Source organism: Marmota marmota, unplaced genomic scaffold (genome assembly GCF_001458135.2).
Source record: "Marmota marmota marmota unplaced genomic scaffold, marMar, whole genome shotgun sequence".
NCBI classification, from domain to species: Eukaryota; Metazoa; Chordata; class Mammalia; order Rodentia; family Sciuridae; genus Marmota; species Marmota marmota.
Genome location: NW_026000075.1, coordinates 20,507,135 through 20,534,456, shown reverse-complemented (window position 1 = coordinate 20,534,456; position 27,322 = coordinate 20,507,135). Strand labels below are relative to the sequence as shown.

At 37.9% G+C, this 27,322-nt stretch overlaps 1 protein-coding gene across 2 annotated transcripts in view; it reads right to left on the bottom strand.

The window, feature by feature from the left end:
• Positions 1 to 21,521, bottom strand: part of Sptssb (serine palmitoyltransferase small subunit B) — a 29,926-nt gene extending 8,405 nt beyond the window's left edge. The window contains exons 1-2 of one of the 2 annotated variants that reach the window (XM_048814375.1): positions 20,596 to 21,521; positions 9,322 to 9,417 (exon numbers count right to left, since the gene is read on the bottom strand). The gene's annotated coding sequence lies outside the window, so the exon portion shown is untranslated. The remainder of the gene's footprint in view (positions 1 to 9,321; positions 9,418 to 20,595) is intronic. The other variant, XM_015494355.2, reaches the window with a different exon arrangement.
• Between the last annotated feature and the right edge of the window lie 5,801 nt (positions 21,522 to 27,322).

The window sequence follows — 27,322 nt, the reverse complement described above, 5'->3', positions numbered from 1 at the left end:
TAAAAAAAAAAAAAAAAAAAAAGGAGTACTTCACATTATTAGACTTTTTCTGTCAGGGATTTCCTTTTCTAAAAATTAGGTTCCCTCCTGGGTTAAAAAAAAAAAAAAAAAGGGCAGGGGGCTAACATGTTTTAGGTGACATTTACTTATACAACATTAGAATCAGGAACTAAAAAATGAGGACCAGCAATTAATTTGTGGCTAACTCTTTCCCAACTCATTTTGAAATTCTGTATCAATTACCCAGCTGTTTCTGTGCTTCACATTCAGAAGTTGAAATCTGAGAAGTGAGTGATAAAAGTTTTCTGCCTATTGAGGAGATGCTTTCTCTAAATAAAGAGACTATGCTTGTATTCAGAAGTAGCTTTCTTTGAAAAGAACTCAGTATAACTTATGCAAATACAAGCCTTCCTTTAGTTAAGTAATTCACTTATTTTTTTTTAAGAGAGAGTGAGAGAGAGGGAGAGAGAGAGAGAATTTTAATATTTATTTTTTAGTTTTTGGCGGACATAACATCTTTGTTTGTATGTGGTGCTGAGGATCGAACCCAGGCCGCACGCATGCCAGGCGAGCGCGCTACCGCTTGAGCCACATCCCCAGCCCCAAGTAATTCACTTATTAAAAGGAAAAAGAAAAAAGAAAAAAAAGAATGGCAGTGATTTCCTTCTGAATAGTACAGTATAGAACAGGAAGATAAAGAAGAGTAAGTTTACAATGAAGACGAATAAGAACTGCTCAGTTGTTTTAGGTCAGCCTCATCAGTGATTGCTCACATTGGTAGTATGTATCCGTGATGTAATCTCATGAAAATGGCTTCCTACCTCTATAGTCTTCCTGTAAATAACCCACAGGACTAATCATAAAAAATAAATAAATAAATAAATAAATAAATAAATTCCAGAAGAAGATACATGACCAGCACTCCTCAAAATTCTCAGTCATCAAAAACAAAAAACAACCCCCCCCCAAAAAAAGTGTGAAAAATGGTCACAGCTCAGAGGAGCTCAAGGAAATGTAATGACTAATTGCAATGTGGTGCCCCAGATGGAGTCCTGCATCAGAAAAATGATATTAGGTAAAAACTAAGGAAATCTGAGTAAAGTAGGGAATTTAGTTAATAATAGTGTATCACTATTGTCTCATCAGTTGTAACAAGTATGTCATACTGAGGTAAGATTTGAATAGGGGAAATTAGGTTCAGGATATGTGGGAACTCTCTGTAGCATCGTCTTGATTTTTCTGAAAATTGTTCTAAAAAATTAAGATTGTTCTAAAAAATTAAGTCTATTTTAAAATTTCAAAGAAAAAGAATTAGGAAGTTCTTGAAAGGTCTGGAGTTATCTTTGTTCTAAACTCTAGTGAATTTTGCTTATGTTAGTTATCTTTGCCTTATGAAAATCTTTTCCCAATAACTCTTGTATGTAGGTTAAACAATTCCTCCTACAAGGGACTGGCTTTAAACATTTTAAAATGCAATAGGAAAAAATACAGTTTGCATTGTGATCCAGTGTACGTACATGATCATGTAACTGAAACAAACACTCTCCAAATAATACTATCTTTGAGATGGATGCTGATATTTTATGTTCTATTCTCTTCTATTATATTATTATAGTATATTCTACCCTATTCTGTTATTCTCTCTTTTCATTAAAAACATCCCAGTTGTGATATACCACATAGATTTCTTAGCTCACTGATTGCAACTTACAATTGGAAAACTATTTTAAGGGCTTAACTCAAGGGCTAGCTTCTCTAAGATATCTCTGTACTGTTCAATAGAGCAGCCACTAGGCACATGTGGAAATTTAAATTTCAAGTGCACATGTGACATGTGGCTACCATATTGAAGAGCATTTATGTGGAATATCTCCATTACTGCAGAAAGTTTTATTGTACTTTACTGCAGAATCTCTCCATCTCTTGGGCTAATGAAACAGCTTACCAACTTGTCTCCCTTTGAGATTACAATCTTCCATGCTGCTGTTATAATTAACTTTCTAAACATAGAGTTCGTTTCTCTGCTTGAAAACCTCCAATGGTTCGCTATTCTTATGAAATGAAACATTTAAGGCCCTGCACAGTTTGATTCCTTCACCTCTCCAGCTTCGTCTCTCAACTCTCCTGCTAAATACCATTGATTCTAAGTCTTCCATGTTTTAGTTCACACTCTTTTCTTTCCTAGAAATTCTCTTGTGCCCCTTCTCTGCCAAATAAAATCCTATATATTTTCAAGGCCCACTTCTTATATTGTCTCTACTGTGACTGATTCTCTGAAGACCTTCCCTGTCTGCCAAAGAAATATATTGCTTTCTACGTGTTACCATTGTAGCAACATTTCAACACTATACTGTATTAAAATTAGCTAAGTACAACCGATTTCCCCACTAGCCTGTGAGGTCTTTGAACATGTGGAATGTGTAGCATTTAACTCTTTATCTGCAGTGCCTGGCAGGTAAGTTGGTTGATTGACTGACTGAATAACCAAAAATCATAAGGTTATTGAGGGCAGAACCACACTTCGGCTTATTTAATATTTACTCAGGATGATGGGGAACTCATACAAGTTATTTATGAATTCACATTGCCTGCTTTCAGGCAATGAGTTTAGACAGATTATTTTCTGCAAATTCTGTACCATCTGTCTTTTTGAAGGATGGAAGAGAGATAGTACTATTTTTTTTAAGAAATATATAACAAATGCTGTTTTAGTTTCTCATAATGTTAAAAGTTCATGGACTCTGTGGAGAATAAGAAACACATGTGAGGTGGATTTAAACCCCTCTAATGTGGTTTTTACAAGTGCTTATCCTAACTGAGTAATAATTTAAGATTAGCAGGTAGAAAGTGGTTCTAAAGGAAGTAATCCCATGCTGGAGCACTAGGAGAATTGAACACATTGCAGCTTTCTCATCTCATAATGTATCTTTGTAAGAATTAGGCACAACAGGAGCTTGCTGGTTTTTTAGTGTCTGTACATCTGGCTCTAATTTTTCTGTTGGTGACCCCAATGTTTTTGATGTCCTACAGAAAGTTCCATATTTCATCCTTCCTAATATTTTCTTGGAATTCCCTTTCCAGGTTAGGATGCTCTCCAGCCTTCCTTTGGCAACTAGTTTCTCATGTTGACAGAAGAGTGAATACTTGAAGTCAGACTAGAGAGCTAAAAAGACAAATTAAATTTGTGATGATCAAAGCCAAGAAAGAAAATTAAACAACCATGGGGCAATTAAGGGACTTTTTTTACGCTTTCAGGAGGAGTGGGATAATTCTATGGATTCTCCAGAGAGGAAGAAACCATTGTAAGTCAAAGGTATGTATTGCTTTTAGGCAACTCAATTACTCTAACTAAATTTTGTAACCTTGTACTTAAAAGTGAGTTGCTATTATTAGAAGTGAGTTCATTATTAGTAAAATAATATATTAAAAGGAAAAAAATTACCAACAATGTAGCCAAGCTGGTACAGAGTGTTTTGTGGCATATGAACTAAACTTATTGCCTCTAATTTTCATTAACACTAATAAAAGCAGAATAGAAAACAGGGTTTTCCAGTCAATCAAGGGATGCCATTATGTGATAAGACCAGTGTCGAGTATTTCAACACAGACTTTGGTTTTTGGCATACTCTGGCAGACTCCAGAGGAATTTATGAATGAAGGATTTCTGGCTAGGAAACAAAATTTGGAATTTGACTTTAATGATTATAATAATTTAGGACTTACTAAATTCAACTGTTCTGTTTTAATGTTATGTTGTTTTCAAAAGGTTTGTTTTGAAGCTAAAATGAGTAGCAAGTATATAAAGACTGAGATGTTATGAATGGAAAGAGAATTTTGTAATGGGATGGAGGACAATAGAGTTTGTCTTGTTTCTGATGTCCTTTCATGTAATGGCATAGAAACAAGGCAGTGTCCTTGTTTCCTTCTGAAAGTACTGGAATGGAGGGTGGGCATCTGGGCAAAGGTTTAGCTACAATGTGTGTCTTAAGACAATTTTCTTGATTACAATTAAAAAACTGTTATTCTATGGGGCTGGGTTGTGGCTCAGTGGTAGCGTGCTCACCTAGCATGCATGAGGCACTGGGTTCGATCTTCAGCACCACATAAAAACAAAATAATGTGTCCGCCTAAAACTAAAGATACATAAATAAATAAATGTTAAAAAAAACTGTTATTCTATAAAGAAGGAAAGAGGAAAGTGTATAACTTCTGAGTAACTTTTCATTTCTGAAGACATTGTGCCCAAAGGTGCTAAATTGCTTTTAGAGGTAAAACAATGAACAAAACTACAATACTATCATGAATTTAAGTCACTTGAAGTTATTTTTGAAAAGTCATTAAATCCAAATTCAGATAATTAGCATAATTGTAGTAGTCAAAAGGTGGAAGCAACCCAAATATCCTCCATCAAATGAATCAATAAAGGATGAGATTACACACACACACACACACACACACACACAGGAATATTATTCATCCTTGAAAAAGAAGGAAATTCCATCACATGTTACAACATAGATGAATCTTGTTGAAGTGAAATAAACTACTCTACAAAAGAAAAATGCTGTGTGACTTTACTTTCATGAGGTATCGAGAGTTGCTAAACTCATGGAAACAGAAAGTAGAATGGTGGTTACTTGGGGCTGAGTTTGGGGAAATATGGAGTTGTCATTTAATAGGATGGAATTTGGGTTCTGCACAACGATGAAGTTCTAGAGACTGGTTGCACAGCAATGCGAATATACTTAACACTCCTGAACTGTACACCTGGAGATGGTTAAGATGGCAAATTTTATGCTATATGTTTTTTTTTTTTAAATGTCAATGAATAAATCCTAACATCAAGAAGGCCAGAAATTTAAAAATAAACTTTAAAATAGTCTGAACAACATTTCAAAAAAAAGAGTCATGAACATTGAGAGTCTCAAGCTGAAGTGGAGCATTACGAGTTTAATGAAATCACGTGGATATGCCATCCACAGCTGACTAAACACTTCCAAAGTCTTCAAATAATAATAGTTGTCAAGTCCCAATTGGAGTTCCTTTCTTGGCTGTCAGAAGGTGATGAAAACTCAAAACTGTAAAACTCCATAGAACCTTCTGAGAAGAGTTGACATGTTTACGTTTATTTTTGGCATAAGAGAAATTTTAGTAACTTTATCTCCTACAGTACTTGTGGGAATTGTACATCCTAAAATAGGCTTCTCTGCTTTTGCAAAGAGGGTTCCTCAGATCTCAACACCTAGAGCACTTAAGCTTTCAGCTCAAGCTATTGTCCATCCTACTATCCTCGCAAATCCCTCACCAGCTGAGCGTCAGGACACTTCTGCCCTTTTCTTCTCTTCCCCAGCTCTTCCATTGCCATCAAACCCAGACTTACGTCAAGAACCCAGTTACTGTTTGTTTCCAAGGACTCTGTCTGTCTTAGTAGCTAGAAACTTGACCATGAAAAATAAAGCCTTTACCTCATCCTTACCAATCATTATTACACTTGAGGACTCTTCAGAAGCTGAACGCTTATCCAAGGAACAATTTGAGGGTGAAGGTACATTGCTGCAATATCGATTTGTCAAGAGTATAACCACTCAACACTAGTTCCAAGAGTTCTGCCAAAGGGAAACTGATTGTGTAGGTAGCTGGTCAGTTGAAGCCTTTCCAGTAAGATTTTCTATACTTATAGTGTGTTTTCTTTGCACATTTTTTTTCAGAGGTAATACTGAACAGGTGTGCTTATAAAACATTTTTTATTTTTGCTTTCTGGTCTCTTCCCCCACCCCCCCTCTTCCCCTGCTTCTTCTTTTGGCTTCTTTATTTCTTATTACACAGTCTGGAAAGCTTTGGAGAATGAGTTCAGCGATTTTCTTATTATGGTGGACAGCAACATTGAATTTTCATAGATTTGATTTTTTGCGCCAGTAATGATGTACCTGCTGCCCTCACACTGCCCTTGGTGACCCAAGTTTGCATCTCAGTTGTTACTGCTTTTTAGAAAGTAGAGTAATAAATGGAAAGCCAGGCTGACTCCAAAGGTCATGGTGATAGACACAGTGCTATTGAGGTGCTTTCTCAGCCAATCCCCAGATAGTTCCTGGTTACATTGGTGACACTGTGGGGTGAAGGTGAGAAGGGAAAAAGGCAGGAATTTATAGATAAGACCAAAACATCTTGCTGCTTTTAGACAACAGAATTATATTAATTAGATTTTTATAGTTTTGTACTGAGAAGTGAGTTATTGAAAAGATATATATATATAAAAAGTCTTGCTCACAATTTAGCCAAGTGTCTTTCTCTTTTTCCTGGGGAGAGCAGTGTGGACATATCAATGCAGCTTTACCCTCCTCCTTGAGCTCCCCATTGTGTGGATGTTTGCATTTTCCTAGTGAAAAGGGGAAGGCTAGTGAACTCAAGTTTTTTTTTCTTTAAAATAGTTAACAATTATTCATTTCCAAAGAACTCTGTTGATTCTCAGAGAAATGTGATGAAGCTAAGGGCAACTGGGCATTTAAAAAATATATGTATTTTTAATGAACATATTTTGTAGGCACTTTAACTATAAGCCTACATTGTGTAAGAGGAAGCATTCTACTCTCTGAAGACACGTGGATTTGATGTCAGGAAAAATACCAGAAGAATCTCTCCCAGACATAAACATATTTGGATTAGAGATATTGTAGTAGGGTGGATGGTGGCCACCAAAGAGATATGTCTATGTCCTGAAAGCAGCAAATGTGACTTTATGTAGAAGGAGGCTCTAAAACATGTAATTAAGGATCTTGACCAGAGCGTATCCTGGATTACCCAGGTTAGCTTTAAATCTAATGATGACCGTCCTAGAAGAGACACAGAGAGAGGGCCATGTGAAGACAGAGTCAGAGTCATGCCACCACAAGCCAAGGAACTAGTGAAGCTGCCATAAGCTGGCAAGGAAGAATTCTCCCAATGGCCTTTGGAAGAAGCGCAACCCTGCCAACACCTTGATTTTAGGCTTCTACTTCCAGAACTGTCATAAAACAAATTTATGTCATTTCCAGCCACCAGAACTGGGGTTACATGTTCTAGTCACCCTAGGAAACAAATACTGATATCCTTAAAAGGACTAGAACCTTATAAAACAGGACTTCCTTCAGGTGAGTCAGAAAAACCTCATCTTGGGAGTCCAGGATTCAGGCTATGTCTAGAGTCTTAAATCATGCCTGTTTCCAAGGTGAAGGAATTAATGTCCAAGGTCTTGTGGTGGTCACATGGGAACTGGAAGAGAATCCTGCTGAGGGCTGGATTGGTAGAGTGGTTGCACACTTGGGTGCTGGGTCTTGTCTGGGGTTGAATGCCACCCTCTGTCCTTACAAACTGTGCTGCCCTTGCTAAGGTACCCAGCTGCTCTTAATTGGAAAACAGAAATGATAATAGAACTTTACATACACTTGCTGGGAAGATTAGAAAGGATAAAACATTTAGACTGGGCATGGTGTTGCATGCCTATAATCCCAGTTACTCAGGAGGCTGAGGTAAAGAGGAATGTCAAGTTTGAGGCCAGCCTGGGCAATTTAGTAAGACCCTGTCTCAAAAATAAATAAATAAATAAATAAGGGCTGGTTTGAAGAGTTCAATCTCTAGTACCAACAACAACAACAACAAAAGGAAGCGGTAAATGAATATTAGCTATTATGATTATCACCACCTTATGTTGATATATGATTGCCAGATTAGGAAGACCAGACAAAGAATAAAAGAGAATGGGATCATTTTCTAAGGCAGAGCACATGGCCTTTATCACCTACTAAATCAGAAGCCAGGTTTAGAAAGATTATTCTTAAGAATGTTCAATTCGGGCATGGCTGCCAGAAGGGAGAACAGAGGCCTCAGCTACCTCTATAACCTCTGTTATTTGCTGAGCACCTCACATGTGCAACTAACAATTCTGAGCATTTTCAATGAACTACTTCATTTCAAAGATGAGGAAACTGAGGCATGAAAAGTTTTGTGCCTTGTTTATTTTCAGAAGCCAAGTTGGAAACCACATTGGGAAGCTATCTAAGTGTTCCTTCTGTCCCATCAACTACCCCTAACAAATGCTAAGCGTCCAACAAGTATTTTTTTGAATAGGCAAAATCAAGCTTCATTATCAATACCTTTATAGTAATACTGGAGTTCCTCATAACATTGTAAAATAAGGAAATGGAGATTTCAGCACCATAAATCTCCTGAAACATCATAGCAAAAAGGAAAGATTTAGGGAACAACCATTTACAAGATAAATCTATTTCTCTTTGTCCACATTTTTACCCCTTTTTCCACTAGCTGATAGGGTGCCCTTACTGTAGATGTAATAAGAGTGGGCAGACAGCTGCCAGGCGTGGTGGTACACCCTGTAATCCCAAGTGACTATGGAGACTGAGGCAGGAGGAGTGCAAGATCAAGGCCAGCCGGGCCAATTTAGTGAGACCTCATCTCAAAACAGAAAATAAAATTTTAAAAAAGGGCTGGGATGTAGCTCTGTGGTAGAGCACCTCTGGGTTCAATCCCTAGTATCACATAAAAATATTAATAATAATAAAGTGGGCAGGCAGCTAGTGAGCTAGTGGTGGTCTATGTTTCTTATCATTCTACTTCCTGTTCTTTCTAAAGAATTAGAATAAACAAAACAAAAAACTAGAAAGAAAATGAATGTCCTGATATAAACACTGATCATCCTTATTGTTTTAGTTAACATTTTTGCAAGACAATGTCTTCATTTTACTGTACTTTTCTCTCAAATTGTCCTACTTAGTTAATTAAGTGCTTATTTAAACATATATTCTTCTCTGGTACTAAAGGCCTTCCAGGATAAGAAGCTGTTCCATCTAAATAAAAGATGAAGGATGTCGAAACAAGAGCAGTCTTTAAAAGCAGACCCATAAATAAGGCAGTAGCTGGTGCTATGTGATTCTTGCCTTGGCACTTGTGCTGGGATTGGCTTCTAGGTCTAGGAATTCTTCACCCAGAGGCCAAGGACTTGGTTGGGGGAGGGTGGCATGTATGAAACCCCAGCAATTTATACAAAGTTTGCATAGATGAACATTTTTCTGCTTGTTTCAAAGGACACTTTGAAACTCATGTCTATAAGCTGAGAATCAGTATTTTGAAGCCTTGTACTAAAGCTGATCGCCACATTTTGCTCCTTTATATCATCTTCAGTGCCAATATAATGCCCAGTATATTATACATGTTTGTTGGTAGCTTACAAGAGAACTAGAGGCTTCATCTTGTTAAAAATGTCATTTCATAGTCAAAAGGGTCGGATTTCTAAAAGCGAGATTCCATGATACAGTCAGAGGAGTTTACCTTCTCAGGAGCAGCCAGGTCTGGTTCTCAGCTTTTCTCCTCTTTGGAATGATCCTGTTAAGGTTACTTCTCCTCTCTGGGTTACTGTTTCTTCATCTGTGAAATAAAGATTTAAAAAAATAAAGATGCCTTCAAACTTTAAAACAATTCTGTTCCATGTAAAATATCATTAAACCATTGGGCCAGATAATCTCCCACAAGAGTCTAGAATGTATTATAAAAACAAGGGATAAGCTGGCCTTACTTTAAAAATCATTTTTAGAGAAGTCACAGTTAAGGACATGGCATTGGCTGGTGATTTCCCAGTTGTAGTCTGAGAAGTATAAGATGCCTCAGTTTCCAGGGTTGAAGGGAGGCCCAAGGGAGGCCTACAAGAGAGAGTCTGTGAACACCCTCTCCCTACTTCTGTCAGGACAGCCTGCTTTTACTCTGCATAGTGCATTTGGCTTCTGGGTTTATTTGTAGAAAATATTTCTTGATTTTAATTGTCTATATTAATGTCATGGGACAAAAGAAGGAAATGTGTGATGGTGCACTCCTGTAATCCTAGCAGTTTGGGAGGCTGAGGCAAGAGGATTGCAAGGTCAAAGCCAGCCTCAGCAATTTATCAAGGCCCTAAACAGGTTAGAGAGACCCTGCCTCAGAATTAAAAAAAAAATATGAAAGGCTGGGGATGTGGCTCAATGGTTAAGCACCTCTGGGTTCAACCCTCAGTACTGGGGGAAAAAAAAAGGCAAAAGCGATTAGGTAAATTTTTGCATTTAAAAATCTGTCCTTGGGGACTGGGGGCATAGCTCAGTGGTAGTATATGTGCAAAGGCCCTGTGTTCAATCCCCAGCATCAAAAATAAATAAGAAAAAATTAATAAAAATCTCTTTGAAAACTCACTGGAAACAGAAGCCCTAAGTCTTGTTTCCTATTTTGTCATTTATTAGCTCTTTCACATCAGGCAGGTCATATAGTTTTTTTTTTTTTTAGTCTTCCTCTTCACATGTAGTACAATAATTGCATTGGTAATTGAGATAATTAAAAGAGATAACATTAGGGAAAGTGTTTTGTAATTGACGAGGCACCATAAAGATGGTTAATGATTCTTCAATAGTGTGCCCAGGGCTTGACATTTTTCTTAACCATTATAGCAATTTTTTTCCCCACTTGAATTAAGTCATAGAGAGCATGGATGATCAAATTTGCAGATGACTTCAGTTATGGGACAGAAGTATCAGAGACAGAAGTCTGCAGTGTTCAAGAACATCCAAGGGTAAAACTTGGAGAAAAAGAAATGGTCTTGTTCTTTAGTCCAAAAAATTAATTGCTCAAGACTAAGATGGGGGAAAATTTGGCTTCAGCAGTTCAAGTAAAAAAAAAGATAAGGAATTTTTCTGGAATTCAAGTTTATGATGAGCCAACAGTCTTGTGATATGATTGATAAGTTAATAAATAGGTGATTCAATATGCTTGGAGAAGGCCTAGAAGGTTTCATTGGGAAGCTTTGAAACAATTTCAGGGGAAGAACCTGAGGATTTAAAAGACCCAATGTTCTCAAATGAAGTTACAGACTCTCATGGAGGAGAAGGTTTAGAGTTCCTTCATTGTCATCAGAGGTGAATCTCAGAAAAAAATTAGACAATGATTGTTGCCTATAGAAGGATCAGGGTGTAGCTCAGTGGTAGCATGCTTGTCTGGTATGTGCCAGGCCCTGGGCTCAATCCCTAACCCCACTAAATAAATAAATAATAAAGGAATGGGTTTGTTGGAGAGACACTGAAAGCTTCCTTAGGAAAATAGTTCAAATAGAGACTAGACAAGGCCTTCTGCGGTTTGCCATGAATCAGGAGGAAGATTTTAAAAAATTTTCACCAACTTCAAGATCATATTTCTACAGTAAAATTAAGTGTCTCATGGGAAGGATAGTTTAATTTATTAAAAGCCTTTTTTGTTTTGTCTTACTAAAAGGGTGTGGATTTTGAAATTGGCAAACTGGAACTTCCTCTTGTGTGATTTTCAAGATGCTATCTAACCTTTCTGAACATCATCAGTTATGTCATCAGTAACATGGAGGTGACTCATTCATTGTCTCTGCAGTGTTGTAAAGAGGAAGCCACACAACATTGGCAAAGGATGTTTAATTGTGCCTGATCTAAGTAAGGACCCAGAGATAATAATTTATTTTATCCCAATTATTATTATGTTTCTCCTATTTTTTTTTCATGCATTTTATTCCTCCCCACCCCCCATAAGAGATTCCTTTCAGGTGACTATTGAACCCCTCAGAATTGTAAGTGAGTAAAGTGGTGACTTTCATGAGTTTGGGAGGAGCAATTTACCTGGAAGAAGTTAGTAGGTCAGGTGGTACAGAATCTTGTTTCATGTCTGCACCATGTTTGTTTCCTCCTAAATGGAGGGAACCTGTAGAACCACTTTTTTTTTTTTTTTTTTTGGTTTTAAATTATAACCTGATTTTCCTGCCCATCAAAACCAGAACTGGGCCAACCTGTTTGATTTTCTTCTTAGTTCAGAATTTTAGGCAATAAAACACCCTATTAAAATGTTAAAGCCCAATTTCACAATTGTGTAGCAGATGTGGTATCCGTAGTCTTCTAAAGAGTGAGAAGGGGAGGTAATTGGAGTACTGTGGTGAGTAATGTCTTCTTTCTAGGCCTCCTTTTTCTGGCCCTAAGTTAGTAAATTATTCTTCAGTAATGAGTTAATAAAGGAAGAGCAGTTTGCTATTCTTGGGAGATAAAAACACATGGGATCCTATTCTCTCAAGCGTCCTGCCCAATATTAAATGAGACTCTCCTACCCTGGATGCACTGTGTGAGAGTTAGTGTGCCACTCTCCCCACCGACCCCTTGGCAGTCCTTTGGTAAAAAGTTTGCATAAAATTTCCTAAGTTTTTCACTCTGGCTCTTAACTACTTTGTTTTTTTTTCTCTCTAAATATCAAATTTGTACTCCACAGCATTAACTACTCTAAATGAAGACTGTTCCCCAAAACCCAGACATATTAGAATTTTAAAATAATTCTAAAAACAAGAAACACACTAGAAACCATAACTAATCAAAATTGATAAATATTAGAGTGGGGATGATCATTCCATAGTTTGTTAACTTTTAAGCATTGCCTTATTATGATCAAAGATAACTATATGAATAGATTCCAAGACCGGATGGTAAATAATTTATTTAAAGCATTATAAGAGAAACTAGGGCTATTTAACATATATTATTACAAATTCCATGAAAAATAGGTAAACATTTTTAAAAGCATATAATTTAGTGTTGAGTATTGATATTACATGTGATTATTGAATGTAGAGATTGGGTCATGTTTTTTTTTATAAGGAGTTATTGAATTTTCTATTATACTGTATGGTATTAATAGTAATATATACAAATATTTATTTACCTCTTAGTATTGTTTATATATATATACATGCATATATATGTACATATATACATACATATATATACATACATACACTAAGGTGGTATATAAATTTTTATTTTAAAGGAACAGAATTAATTTATTTATAGTTTTAAAATAATAAATCAGTCAGGTATGTTTCTTGGAGTTTATAACTGCTAAATACTAGATAAGAAGGCTTTTATTTATTTATAAATTTTGTGTTTACTATAGTTTCAGGCAATATGCTTAGCTTAAGAGCTTTTAGGAGAGAACAAATGTGAAATTTTTAGGAAAAAAAACACTTCTTTGTCATTTAACCTTACTAAAGAGATATAGGTCTTCATTATGTGACAAATAATGCTCCTCCCTCAGCAGTAATACTTTAAAAAAATTACTCTATTTAATAAGACTTTCACAACTGATAAATATTAAATTTTATATATAAATTCAATATTAGTGAAGGAAGGTAAAATAAAGATAGTAGCTAAGTTGGAAGAGTTTGTTGACAACTTTAAGAGAAATATTGTTACTATACAAATAGTCTTTGGTTTTAAGTAAAAGGAAGAATGTGCTTGTTTATTAATGTTCTTGACCACTGTTGAAACCATATTTGCTGTTATGAAAATAAAATATCCCCCTGAAATGTCCCAATAAAAACTTATAAAATAATAATATAAAAAATAGACATCCATGATTTTACCATCTTAAAAAACGTGTATGTATAGTTGGTATTTTGGATTTTTCTTTGTATTTTTAAACATTTGATTGTAATCATAGTATGTGTTTGATTCTGTATTCTGATCTTTAAAAAATAAATTGTCATTATATAGTTTTTTAAAATCACTTTTCTAATGATTGCATTAGCCTAATTTTAAGTTACCAAGATTTATTCAATGCTTACCACAAATATTTGTTGAGCTGCACCATGCTAGGCACTGACAAATACCTATGCGGACTATGGGAGAATGGCAGAGGATGTGCATACAGTGTATGAAAAAAATTGAAATCTTGGTACTATTATTACCCTAGAATCAAGCACTTAGGTGTGTTGTTCATTTGGTTGCTAATTATCAGCTGAGGAAGGTAAGGGAATATTTCTATGTATTTGTGTAGATACTATGCCAGGTTTAAATCTATTAAAGTTAAAAAAGCTTTTTTAAAATTCTCTCTCCAAACAGATATATAGTGGTCAAGTCCTAGTGATAACAACAGAAAATTTTGAGACAAAAGAAAGTTTCTTCCTAGTCAATCAGAAGAGCTTCCATTTATTGTGGACCTGGGCTTTTGTGCCAGGATCCATTCTGGATAACTGACACACTTTCTGTCATGTCTGATTGCTGGCAACTTGAGCTCCCAGAGCCATCAGAGGCTTCAGTCTGAGTAATTAATTATTATTATTATTTTTTTAGTAAGACATTCCCTATAGCATACCTTTAGTTAGGGAGGAACCCAAGGGTATTGTCTCTGACAGAAGTATAGGGAAGCATTAAAGGTACTAGATTTTCATATGACCACAGGTTAGCTTTTCGTGTCATTTAGAAGGTAATAGATGGGTCTATATAAGGAGTCACATGATAAATTCTGACTAAAGGTCTCACACAGAGAAGATTATTAGATTTTCAAAAGAAGCAAGAAGGCAATTCAATACCTTTAGTTTTGGATAAGTCTCAATTTCAAATAGGATTTGTTTTCCTTTCACTTTCTTCTACATCAGTGAACATTCACTGACGCTTATTGGGCATGACATTCTGTGAGGCACAGTGAGTATGTTCCAGAACGTAAGCACGAATTGGTGCTTTGTATATCCATGGGGGTGGGGGGGATAGATGTGAGAGCAATCAGGGTTTTATTGCCCCAGAAAAGTTGCTTTGGACATATCATCTTGAGTTTTTTTTCTTCCCTTTTCTTGTCCTTTTAATTTTCTTGTTCAATATGCTGCTTTTATTTATTCCCCAAATTTCTTTTAATCTTTTCACAGATCTTGAACCCAATGTGATGACTTTATTACTGACATCCCTTTGATCTTATAATGGAGCTGAAAGAGCTGAGATGCAATACTTGAATAGCAAATTGTCACCCTGGAAGTTGTTATTCTATACTGATAATAGTATAGATATTTATTGAGCAATTTATGTTCCAGAACTTTGAAAGGCACTTTATAGGTATTTCCTCATGTAGTCCACTTAAAAGAAGGATCATTTCCATACCTATTTTATCAATAAAGAAACTGAGGCATTGGGAAATTTTTAAAAAATGCCCCAAAGTTTCATAATAAATACAGAGCACACATCGTTAACAATCTGCCAGGCTGCTTTTCTCTGCAAAGAATTCCGACCACAACCTGGCAGATCATCCATCTGTCTGTCCATCTGTTTATCTTTTCATCTCTCCATCCATCCATCCATCCATATACTTGGACATCTAGCCATTCAATCAAGTATTTAGCAAGGATGATGGAGGGATATAAATTTTAGTAAAACAGACCGTCACTGTCCTCGGGCCACTTTCTAGAGGAGAAAGGATAATTAAGTGGGCATCCCTGTATAGTTAGTGCCATGACAGGGAATTTCTGGGTACTCTGAGGGCATAGAAGAAGGCTTGTATAGAAGAAGGAGGTGTCAGGACCAGGATAGGAGGTTAGAAAGTTTTTACTCTTATCCCCATGTTCTTCAGCTATTTTGTAGCAAAGGCATATTATGTAACCTCTAAAAAAAGTCTTTGAAACTCAGTCTTCTTTTGTCTTGTTCCCACAGTGTCTGGCACATAGCTGCTTATTTAAAATTTGTTGAATAAATGAATGAGAATCCTACTGCTCCACTGTAACAATGGGTCTTTTGACTTATTCTATTTTTGCTCTGAACATTCTTAAACACTTCTCTTCCAGCCTTGAAATGAATGCTCCCTTTGGACTTAAAACTTAGTCCCTGCTCCTTTTAAGCCATTATCTAAAAAACTGTATTCCAGGAAAGCTGCCACACCCATTATATTTTACTAGAACAAGGCCTGGTTGGGTACCTTTTAAATCAGGTGCCGAGTAGAAACTCTGGGGCCATCTGGTGAAGTGGAGAGTCTCTGGTTGCTTTTCTCCCTCATCCCCCACTCCATTTGTTCTGCTCACTCTGTAGTTCTGAAAGATTTGTTCTCCTTTCACCTTTCCCACATGGATCTTACATTTTTCTTCTCAATTTCTCTCTCATTCTCACTCTTCAAAAGATGTTAGCTTTGGAGAATCAGATTTTAATTGTTTATACACAATCCCTTGGAAGACTCCAAGAATCCATGGAAAAGTTGGAGAAAAAGGCCAAAAGGAAACTGAAAGCCTAGACTGATTTCCCTGAGTGAGAATATTTGTTCTCATGAGGTAGTCTTCTATTTAGGTTGTAATTCTTCAGAGCAGGTGTTGGGTAGGCTAGGGCTTCCTTGTGTCTGCTTGGAATGTTTTGGAGATAACATAATGTTTTACTTAATGAAACAATGGAATATCTAGGGAGAAAAATAATGCTGGAAGTTGAAGCCAATGGGAAGGGAACACTGAAACTTTGGGGGAAGACAGAAGTTCATTTGGAGGTGGCAATCTTTGTTGCCTGAGACACAGAGGCCAGGTTTGTGCATGATCTTCACATTAGATTATTATAGAATCTTATTTCCTAGCCTGATTCCACAGTTCAAAATTGTACCTCATTCTCTTTTCTCTTTTATTGGTTCCAGAGTTCTTATTTCTTTCTCATATCCTTATATTCACTTAATATTATTATTGTTATTAATGTCTGAAGCCCCTGCTCTCATTTAAGTTCCTTCAAATAAGGAGTTTTTGTCTGTTATATGTATATTACATACCCAGGGCCTAAAACTATCCTGGTGCAGTGTAGATAAGCAATAAATATTTGTTAAATAAATAAATTATTAATCCCCATGATGAAGGCAATATCAGCATGGTACACTCTTCAGAGCATAGGTATAGAAGGATAAGCCTGTGCTGGTGAGAATGGAAAATCCTTGAAGTTTCCTGAAGCAGGTAGACTGAATCCCTAAAGCTAAGAGCCTGGTTTGATTCAGTTTACTCATAACTATTCTGCAAACATGCTTCCCACCTCCGCGGGACTCTGAGACATACTGACTTTACACTGCTATTTCTGAACAAAGCCTTATCATCCCGTTTGATGATTTTTAATGCAGGATCAGGAAGCTTGGGGAAACTCAAAACATAAGGGATGAATAGAGGAATGAATGAATTATTTAGGGGCTTCCCCTGCATCTGAGATTGTCATGATCACAGCAGATTCTTTCCAGCAGGGACATGGCAGAGTGGATGCTCCCCTGGCTCTTCCAAGATTCCAGCTTTCAGGGTCAATCTAGTGTAAGCAGAACTGGGCTCATTCGTATGGAAGATAAGTTCACTTTTTGCTGAGATTCAGGTAACTCCCTCTCTCACACAACACAACGTGGGCCATAACAAACTCAACAACAGACTTAAAGAACTGATAAAGGACTAGACTTTTCTAAAAGCAGGAGGAGCAACTGGCTTCACAGGTCCTAGATTAATATAATGAATGGGTGAGTCCAAAAAGATGTGACATTGCAAGCAAATTCTCTATAGGAATAAATTAATGGCATCTGACTTATTTCCAAATAGAAGAAAGCTTGGGCAGGTGTGTAAACCTATGCAAATCATATAGCTATGCAACACCTGTGCTACTTTTAATTATTTCATATATTTTAATGTGGTCCTTTGGGGGGAAAGAAATCCTCAAGTAAACTATTGGTCTAGTAGTGCACAAAGATTTATGAACTTCAAGTTTAAACTATTGGTCTAGTAGTACACACAGATTTATGAACTTCAAGTTATAAACTTATTTGCTCTTTTAATTTCCTGGACAAATTTTTAAACTGCTTTATTGAGATATAATTTACCTAAACTCAATGGTTTTTAGTAGTATGGCATTCACAATTACACAAACCATCACCATAGTCGATTTTAGATCATCTGCATCATCCCCCAAATACACCCTGTACCCTTTAGTAGTCACTTCCCATTCTCCCCAACAATGGAGTGGGAGGAATCAAAACCACAATGAAATACCATTTTGAAGTGGTAAAAGTTGTATTTCATTGTGGTTTTGATTTTCCTTGGATTTCTCCCCCACTGGAGTGGGAGGAATCCCACTCTAGCCCTCAGCAATAAGTAATCTACTTTTTATCTCTATAGATTTACTGAGTTTGAATGTGTTATGTAAATTAAATATACAATATGTGGTATTCCTTCACTTAGCATAATCTTTTCACTATTTATCCATGCAGCAGCATGAATCAGCTACATCTTTTTTATTGCTGAATAATATTCCATCATTCCATTCCATACCATATTTCATTTATCTATTCATCACTCAATGGATGCTAGATGTGTTTCCACTTTCTGTCCTACTATGAACAATGCTCATGTGAGCATTTGTGTACTAGTAATTCTTGTATAGATACAACTTTTCAGTTTTCTTGCATATATGCTGGGGAGAGGAATTGCTGTGTTATTTGATAAATCTATGTGCAACTTTTTGAGGAACTACTGAACTATCTTCCACAGAAACTGTATCATTTTACATTCCCACCAGCAATATATAACAGTTCCATTTTCTTTACATTTTTTTAATTTTTATTTTTTTCCCCCTTGTACAAGGGGTTGAACCCATGGCCCTGTATATACTAGGCATGTGGTCTACCTTTGAGCTATATTCCTAGCCCCAATTTCTCTAACACTTGCTTTTACATATCTTTTTGATTATAACCATTCTGTTTGGTGTGAAGTGGTATTTAGTTGTGGTTTTGATTTTCATTTTCCTAACAACTAATGATAGTAAGGACCTTTTCATAAATTTATTGGCCATTTGTATATCTTCTTTAGGGAAATGTTGATTTGAATCCTTCACCCATTTTAAAATGGGTTATTTGCCTTTCTGTTGTTGGGTTCTTTGTCTTCTGCTGTAAGAGTGGGGTGGGAAGAAAGAAAGTCTCAGACTTCTTAGTTGGTCTTGCCTGAAATAAAGCTTGTGCAACACAACTGCCGTGAGGATGTACTGCAGCTCTAGGCTTGGTTCTAGGTTGTGAGAGAGCCCTGTGTTCTTGGCTGTTTTTATCTACCAGAGTAAAGCACCATCCAGCCAGGGTGGAGCACCATCAAACCCAGCTGGAGGAGGGTAGGGAAATGGACTGACAATGGGCTCAGCTTCAGATGTTATAAACTCTTATCTTTCTTACTGAAATGCTAGAGATTGTCTTGAATTGTTATTTCTTTATTTGCTATTTTCCCTCAGGCTAATGCTGAGATAATTTTTTATCAGTTATTTTATAAGGAGTGGATTCACATAGCTTTTCACACCATTATTCTGGAGATTGAGTCTCATTTGGATACTTTTAAATGAAGATTTTGCTTCTGTATACCTGGTGATCAAATAGATATAGTAGAAACAAAATTTGCTATAGAATGATAAAGGATAGTTTTTATAAAATATTTGCAAATTTATAAACAGCAGATTAGAAAAACCTATGGAAGTTGAGGACTTGTTGACTTTAAGCTTCATATCCACTAAAGTTTTAAACTGTCTATGCATTTGGCTTGACAAACCATTCTTAATTTGTGGTTATTGAATAGTTGTAGAGAAATATTTGAATAGGGAGACCATATGCATTTCATACTAAAGTTTGTTGGTGGTGGTCTAATGATCTACGTACAAAGTCATCATGGCTGTTGAAAGTCATGAACATGAAGGTTATCTTCACAAGCATAGGAATAATTAAGATGCATAAATCAAGTTATTAAAACTTCAAGATTGGGCTGGGGTTGTGGCTCAGCGGTAGAGCTCTTGCCTAGCATGTGTGAGGCGCTGGGTTTGATCCTCAGCACCACATAAAAACAAATAAATAAAATAAAGGTATTGTGTCTACCTACAACTTAAAAAATATATATTTAAAAAAACTTCAAGATTTATATATAAATTTTAAAAACTCACAAAAATATCATGCATTTCTTAATTTTTGTTTAATTTAAAATAACTACTGCACCATAAAGTCTTTTATAAAAATGACTTTCCTCGCTTGCCTGATGCATTTATTTGGACTTTGGAGACAAAGATGTAAATGTTACATTTAACAGTTTCTCAAATGTTTTCTTTGAGCATGGACTGGGCTCATCTGTGAATTGACAACCAGTTGAATGCCAGTTTAGTTGAAAGGAGTCTAGAAACCTGTTCATATTTAAAACTCTTCTCTGTCTAGCCTCATCCCCTTTTTCCACCCTAAGGCAAAGTTAACCATATAGTTCTTCTTGGGCTTTGAAGTTTGTTTACTTATGAATGCTTACTTATGCATCTTTGAGACAATATAATATTGCTTGAAAATCATAAGAAAAATGTTAAAATGCATTCCTTCTTGGAAATTCTTCACCGTTTGACAGTTGACTTGTTTGTGCTATTGCCTAAAGTAGCTCACTGGCCGAAAAAAAAAAAGTACTATATAAGAGCATGAAACTAGAAAGATGAATATTTAAGAAGGAAACTGCACATCCCAAAGATATTTCCCTGAATCGTTACTAATGAATCAGGCAAAGATAAATAATGAAAATAATTTTATTTTGGCTGGGAAAGTTTCAATATTAAAGTTTAGCTTCTGTTGAGTGACACACCTTAGTTGCCAACATAGTAAAAGGCAAGTGGAAAAACCCATTCAAATTCTTAAAATTGCAATGATGTTAAATAATAAACTGATAAACTGCATTAAAACTCACTATTACGTCCCCGCTCCCCGCAATAAAGACAGAAATTCTATCCTACTAACTACTTTCCAGTCCAAGTAGATATTTTGGAAGATGCTTACCTCCCAGTCCCCAGTCGGGTGTACCTCCCTGCGGCTTTAGGTGAGCTCGGATGCTTTGGCTCCTCCCCAGCTGCTGCGAGCTTCCCTCTGCGCGGGGCGCCGAGGAGGCTCCAGGAGTTAGGTGTTCAGCCCCGCCCTCTGCACTATTGCTAAAACTCCAATTCTGCCAGACTGATTCCGGTGATTAATTATTGACAAAAGGAAAACACTCTTACGCAAACTTAGGTCCAACCGCACGGCTCCCAGCGACTCCTTCCAGAAGAGAATGCCGGTTGCACCACTCCCCTCCCCCTCTTGCTCTATGGTCCCAACTTCCCAAACGCTGCCACTCTGTCCTGGGAGATTAGGCTCGTCCTCGGAGGAATGCAACCCAGAGACTTCTACATTTTATAATTTGGTTTTCTGTAGCTCTTTCGCACTTCTCCCGGGACTAGCCTCTCAGGAGAGGGCGCTTTCCCAGTGCAGGGGAAACCGGGGCTCCGAGAGCAACAGAGGAGGCTAAGGCGTCGCTGTCACCTCCCGGCTGCTGCAGTAAAACCCCGAGCTGAGGCAGGGATGGGGAGGAGGGGATTGGGAGACGCCCTCCCCCTCGCTCGGTCTGGGAGCCCCGACACTACCAAAGGGGCACGTCCTTCGGTGGTGGTGGGATGGTGGTGGAGAAGGGTGGGGAGTGATGGGGATGATGAGGAGGAGGAAGATAAAGGGGAGGTGCAAAGGTGAGAGCTCTGGGGCTTTTTAACCTAAGGCCACGTTAAAACGTTCAGGGAAAAGCCTGCGCCCCGCATCCACCCGTCTGCAGACTTCTACAAGAGGTCGAAGAACCCCGGGTATCCGTTCAGCAGGACTGCGGTCTGAAACTCTGCATCAGGCTGTGAAGTGAGCCCAGGACTTGGGCCAGGGAAGCAGTAGGCATCCCATTGCATCTGTTTGTCAAAACCGAGAAAAGAGAACCCTTTTAGAATTGGCAGCTAATTTTGGTGCCTTTGAACTGGCAAAACGCCTCTCCCCGCCCGACTCGCTCCATCCTGCCACCTTCCCCCAGGTGGCTGGGAGGTTAATGGTTGAAAAGCTCCCCCCACTCCAACCTCCCCGGGGAAATGGACGGATCGTGCCTGGGGAACTTGTGTGTGCTCACTCACAAGTGCAGAGAATTAATTTGGGCCTGACTGCGGCAGGAGGGCAAATTGAGAAAGAGGGCCCGGAGCTGCGGGGTGGTGCAGAGACGCTCGGCGCCAGCTCCCGCGGCTCCCGGGGCTGGCATGCTCTGAGCTTAGCTGGGCGCTCAATTATCTTCCCAAGGGGCCGCGGGACCCGGAGGAGCATCTTCCCTGGAAATCCGCATCCAGAACACCATTGATTCCTTCTCTACAGAGGGCAATGCTTAAATTTGACCCCGCGGCTGCCTCCTACGGGCTCAGAGGACGTGGAGGCTCCTCATCCTATATTTCCGGGGCCGAAATTCTTTCTGTCCAAGGCCTAGGGGGGTCTGGGGGCGAAAGCCTCCTTAGATTAATGAGCATTTGGGTAGCATCTGCCATTCAGCCTCCACTGCTGAAGGAGGAGGCATTGCACATGCTCTGCCAGGGCTGATTGTGATGAAGCGCGAATTTGAGCTGCTGGCAGGTTTTTTGCTGGTTCTCAGAATACACTTTCATCAGGTTCCAAACTGCCAGTGCTACGAAGAGGGAGGCTCACGTTATTGGACGGTGGTGTCTCAGTGCTGGAAGGGAGGGTGTTTCCAAAGGGAGCTGAAGGTGGTTGGAGCAGGGAAGGGAGCCAATAGAAAGAGCACCTGCTTGGAGCCTGGGTTAGCCATTTTACATAATTATGGTTTTTCTTCAGCTCCTATGTATGTTAGCAACCACTGCTCCTTTTAAAAAAAATTTATTTCTTTATCATTTTATGTTGGCCACATTCCTTATCTCTTGGCTTCCCCGACACACCTTGGAATGTTGGCAGAGCAGATATGACTACCCAGGGCATTTGATAGAGGAGGAAATAGAAGCACTGAAAAACGACTTGCCTAAGGTCACCAAGCCCATCTGTGGTAAGGCCAATACAATTTATACTAGTTTCTAGATCTTATTATTCATTATCTAGTTTCTCCACTGGATTATGACATATACCCCACCCCCAACTGTGATTGTACATCTGTGGAATGTACTAATCAGAAGTAGATCTTCCTGCTAAAGGTTTGTGAAATGGGTAGGAGATCTTGCAACTACTCCAACTAGAGGTTGGGGGAAACTGTATTTAGACTATTCAACATAACCTTAAGTAGCATATATGAGATTTAAACACACATAGGCATATCTTTATGTATATATTTGCGCCCCCAAATGGAGAATAGATGCTATTTGTTTTTCATACAAAAAACTAAGTCACAAAATAAAGGTCGACACAACTTAAAAGGCAGAATCATACTACATTACTCATCAAAATATTATGATAAAATTAACAACACAATTTATGCTCATTGCAATACAGTTGGAAATTTAAAAATGCTTTAAATATGGATTAAACAGCCAGGTGGGGTGGTACAAACCTGTAATACCAGTGACTTGGGAGGCTGAGCAGGAGAATCACAAGTTTGAGGCCAACTTTGGCAAGTTAGCAACATCCTGACTCAAAAATAAAAAGGGCTGGGGATGTAGCTCAGTGGTAGAGCATCCTGGGGTTTAATCTGTGCTATAAGCAAAAACAAAAACCCAAACCAAACCAAACAAACAAACAGACAAAAAAACACCACACACAAATGGGAAATTACAAATACTTTTGAAAATCAATATTTTTAAAAAGATTTTTTATATTTATTTTTAGTTGTAGTTGGACACAATACCTTTATTTTGTTTATTTTTATGTGGTGCTGAGGATCGAACCCAGGGCCATGCATGTGCTAGGCGAGTGGTAGAGTGCTGAGCCACAACCCCAGCCCGAAAAATATTATTTTAATTGTACAATTTTATAATTTGATTCATATATACAGTGTGTTAAGATCAAATTGGGGTGGTTGACATTTCCATCTCCTTAAACAATTGAAAAAATCTTTGATTAACACATAATTGCACATATTTATGGGGGATAGGAATGCACACTCCTTAGAAAAAGAAAAAAAGCAAAAAATTCCTACATGACAAAACTGTGAAACTGAACAGTTCAGAAAAACTGAATCCATAAAGTCTTTTTTTTTGGGGGGGGGCCTCGGGGGCGCTCAACCACTGATACACATCCCCAACCCTATTTCATATTTTATTTAGAGACAGAGTCTCACTGAGTTACTTAGTGCCTCACTGAGGCTGAGGCTGGCTTTGAACTTGCCAGCTTCCTGTCTCAGCCTTCTGTGCTGCTGGGATTACTGGTGTGCGCTACGGTGCCCTGCTGAATCCATAAAATTTTATATGTATTTATAATACATTTATTGCAGGCCGGGCGCAGTGGGGCATGCGGCTGTGGCTCAGCAGGCTGAGTGAGGCAGGACGATCCTGAGTTCAAAGCCAGCCTCAGCAACAGGCAAGGCACTAAGCAATTCAGTGAGACCCTGTCTCTAAATAAAATACAAAATAGGGTTGGGAATGTGGCTCAGTGGCCAAGTGCCCCTGAGTTCAATTCCCAGTAACAACCAACAAACAAAAAACAAACAAACCTTTATTGCAAAACATTGTACAAAACAAAAGACTACAAAAGAATTATGTTAATAAGTAAAAATAAAAGCAGAAACTAGCCAAATAGGAAAACTTATAAACCCAGGCAACTTGATAAATTTAAAAACAAAAATTAAAAAAAATTAAAGTAACCAAAACTTTACTCTCTGAAGAGACCAAGAAACAGATCAAGAAAAGATCGTGAAACAGAGAAGACATATACATTAGAAAGGAAAGATGACATACAGCCACAGATAAGGAGGATATTTAAAAAATGATAACCCTTAACTATTCAATTTTGCCCATGAAAAATATTCTCCCTTGGTTCTGGTTATTAGAACTTGTGAGATATCCAAAGATTAATACCATGGCTTTGAGGAGGGGAATAAGATTTGAAGAATCTGGTGGAATCATTTAGAGTATAATAGTATAAGAATATAAAGTAATGATAATTGCATCAACTGAACATTTTGAGCCAAGTCTTTCATCATCATTATCCCAGAGCAGCTGTTGAATAAAGGACACATGCTACTGGAGTAGGAAACTTTTAAAAATCATGATCACTAGAAAGATATTCCTTCAGGTAAACTGAACTTTGGGGGCAGACATTACAGGAAAGGGAATGGGAATGCTTTGTAAAGCTATTTTAGGACCCAGAAAGATTGTTTGGAATTCCTTTGGAGCTTAGAATTCCAGGAAAGGGAAAGGAGTTGATGTGAAAATCCATTTGAAATGACCTAAGGTCATGAACTGGTCTTACAAGCTTCTACTAAGGATGGTCTCACTCCTAGGGGACCAAAGTCTGAGCAATGTGAGTTTTCTACAGGCTTCTAGACTTGTCAATGGTTGTATGGTGGAAACAATGTAGACTCTGGGGCCACAGCTCTGGTTTCAAGTCTCAGTTCTTTCTCCTGTTCGTTCCTGTACTTGGTTTTCTCAATCATAAAGAAGGGAAAATATTGACATAATAGGGTTCATTTGAAGATTAAATAAAATACCATTTACTATTTGTAGTGTTTTCTCTCCTTCTTCTTCACTGTTCCTTCCTCATTATGTCTTCCCCAAATACCAACTTTTGAAGGAACTTCTGTCCATTCACATTTCTCCTATTTTGTCAATAGAACTCTACCTTCCTTCCCTTCCTTAAAGTCACCTACCACCTACTGATACTTCTGGTTACCCTCACATGTTGAAGTATAACATTAGAGAAGCACGTTGAGGCAAGCATATAAAGCAGGGTTTATTTAAAAAGGGGTAACATAAAGTTCTCCCGGGAGGGAGAACGGGGCCATAGCTGGTATCCTGGTATTCCAAGAAGCAAAGCGGTCTGCCTTTTTTTTTTTTTTTTAATGTCTTAGGCTTCCTTTGTTTCCCTGCTCTCTTCCTCTTTTCCTACTACCTGACTAGGCCCAGGAGAGGCTGGATGGGATGCCCAAAAGGTGAGAAGCAGATGGACTGGGGAAGAGCCTGATGGAGCAGCCCAGGACACATTAATTAACAACTTTATAACTCCCTGTAGGAAGGGGCAAAATCCTGGGACAGGTTACTTTAGAAACATGTTGGCACAGGGCAGTTTATCTTGAAAGGGAAGGGCTCTGAAGGAATTAACATTTCAATTCCTCCGTTCTCTGGATCTGACCCATGCCTATCATCTGCCTGTCTAATTCTGGCTTCATTACCCTGACACTCTTTTCAAGAATCAGAGAAACCCATGCTTCAAAACTGAATACTGAAAGGACTCTCACAAAGTCCACGCAAAGTCCAAGGACCCACACCACACACCAGATCTCATCCGAGAGATTTGTTGTCAGAGCATGGAGCAAACCCATGAAGCTGTCCCTCCAAGGAGAGCAGCAGCCTGTTGGCACTCATAGAGCAGCTTTATAGCCCACAAGAGGAATTTCATAAGCATGCTTAGGGGTTACATCACGGGCTGGGGTGAGGTCAGCCCTTTAGTAGCCACATGTTCTTACAGGAGGATAAGCAGCATTGACTCAGGATCTCAGATAAAATGACTCCTAAATTGAAACCTGAGAGTCCCTGAATAAAATGGCTCCTAATTCTAAACTTAGGAGTCCCTAGATAAAAATGGCTCCTGAACTAAAATAGTGGATCTGATACCAAAATTGATCTGATGCCAATAAATACTCCTGGGATGCTTTGGAAAGACCCCCCTCCCCTTCAAAAAGTAACTCAGTGCCTCAATTATAATGTGATAGATGGCAAAATCAGGCCTACCTCTTTCTCCTTCCCTTTTCCCCATCTTCCTTCCTTCCTCCTTCCTCCCTTCTTTACCTAACATATATTTTGAGTTCCTATGAGGCTATTCATGAAAAAAATTTCTCTAATGCTTTGATTCCAGTTTCACAGATATGCATAAATTTAGGATGAAGTCTTTCGTTGGATATAAGCCCTAACCCTTAAACGTTCCAAAATTTAATATTAGAATAAAGATCATACTAATAATGAGAGTAGTAGTTTGTCCTAAAATTGGAAAACCAGCATTCCATTAAGAGACTAATGTGACTGTCTCTTGTCAATCATTTATAGTCATGAAAGATTGTCATAATAGCACAATTCTTGCCCTTAAACAACTACTCCCATTTTAGCAATAGAGACCCCAGGAGCAGTAGGGTGAGACAGTTTAACAAGAGATTTCCTGCAGCACAAATCATCAAGCAACCTCTAAAACTATCTTTATATACAACATCAATTTTTGAGTAGCCATGTCTCTATAGGCAAGCTAAGGAAGACAGTGGAAAGTCAACAAAATACAAGAAAAGAATGAAGATCCTCTTAACTATATCACCAACACCTCCCCTTACTCATAAACTTTTATTGTCTTATTGTCAGAAAAGAAAGAAAACTAGTAATAGGTGTGGATATTAAAAAGGCAAATTTTATTCTTTCTGGTATGTCTTCTTGATGTGGAGATTAACTCTTTCTTTTTTCTTTAAAACCTTGACATATCTGTACCATTTATATTTGTGATGGCTTAAAGATACCATTACTTTTTCAAAGAATAGAATTCTCCATAGCATTTAGTGGAATTCTAAAGGTATCTGAAGGGATTGTAATCTGTTAAA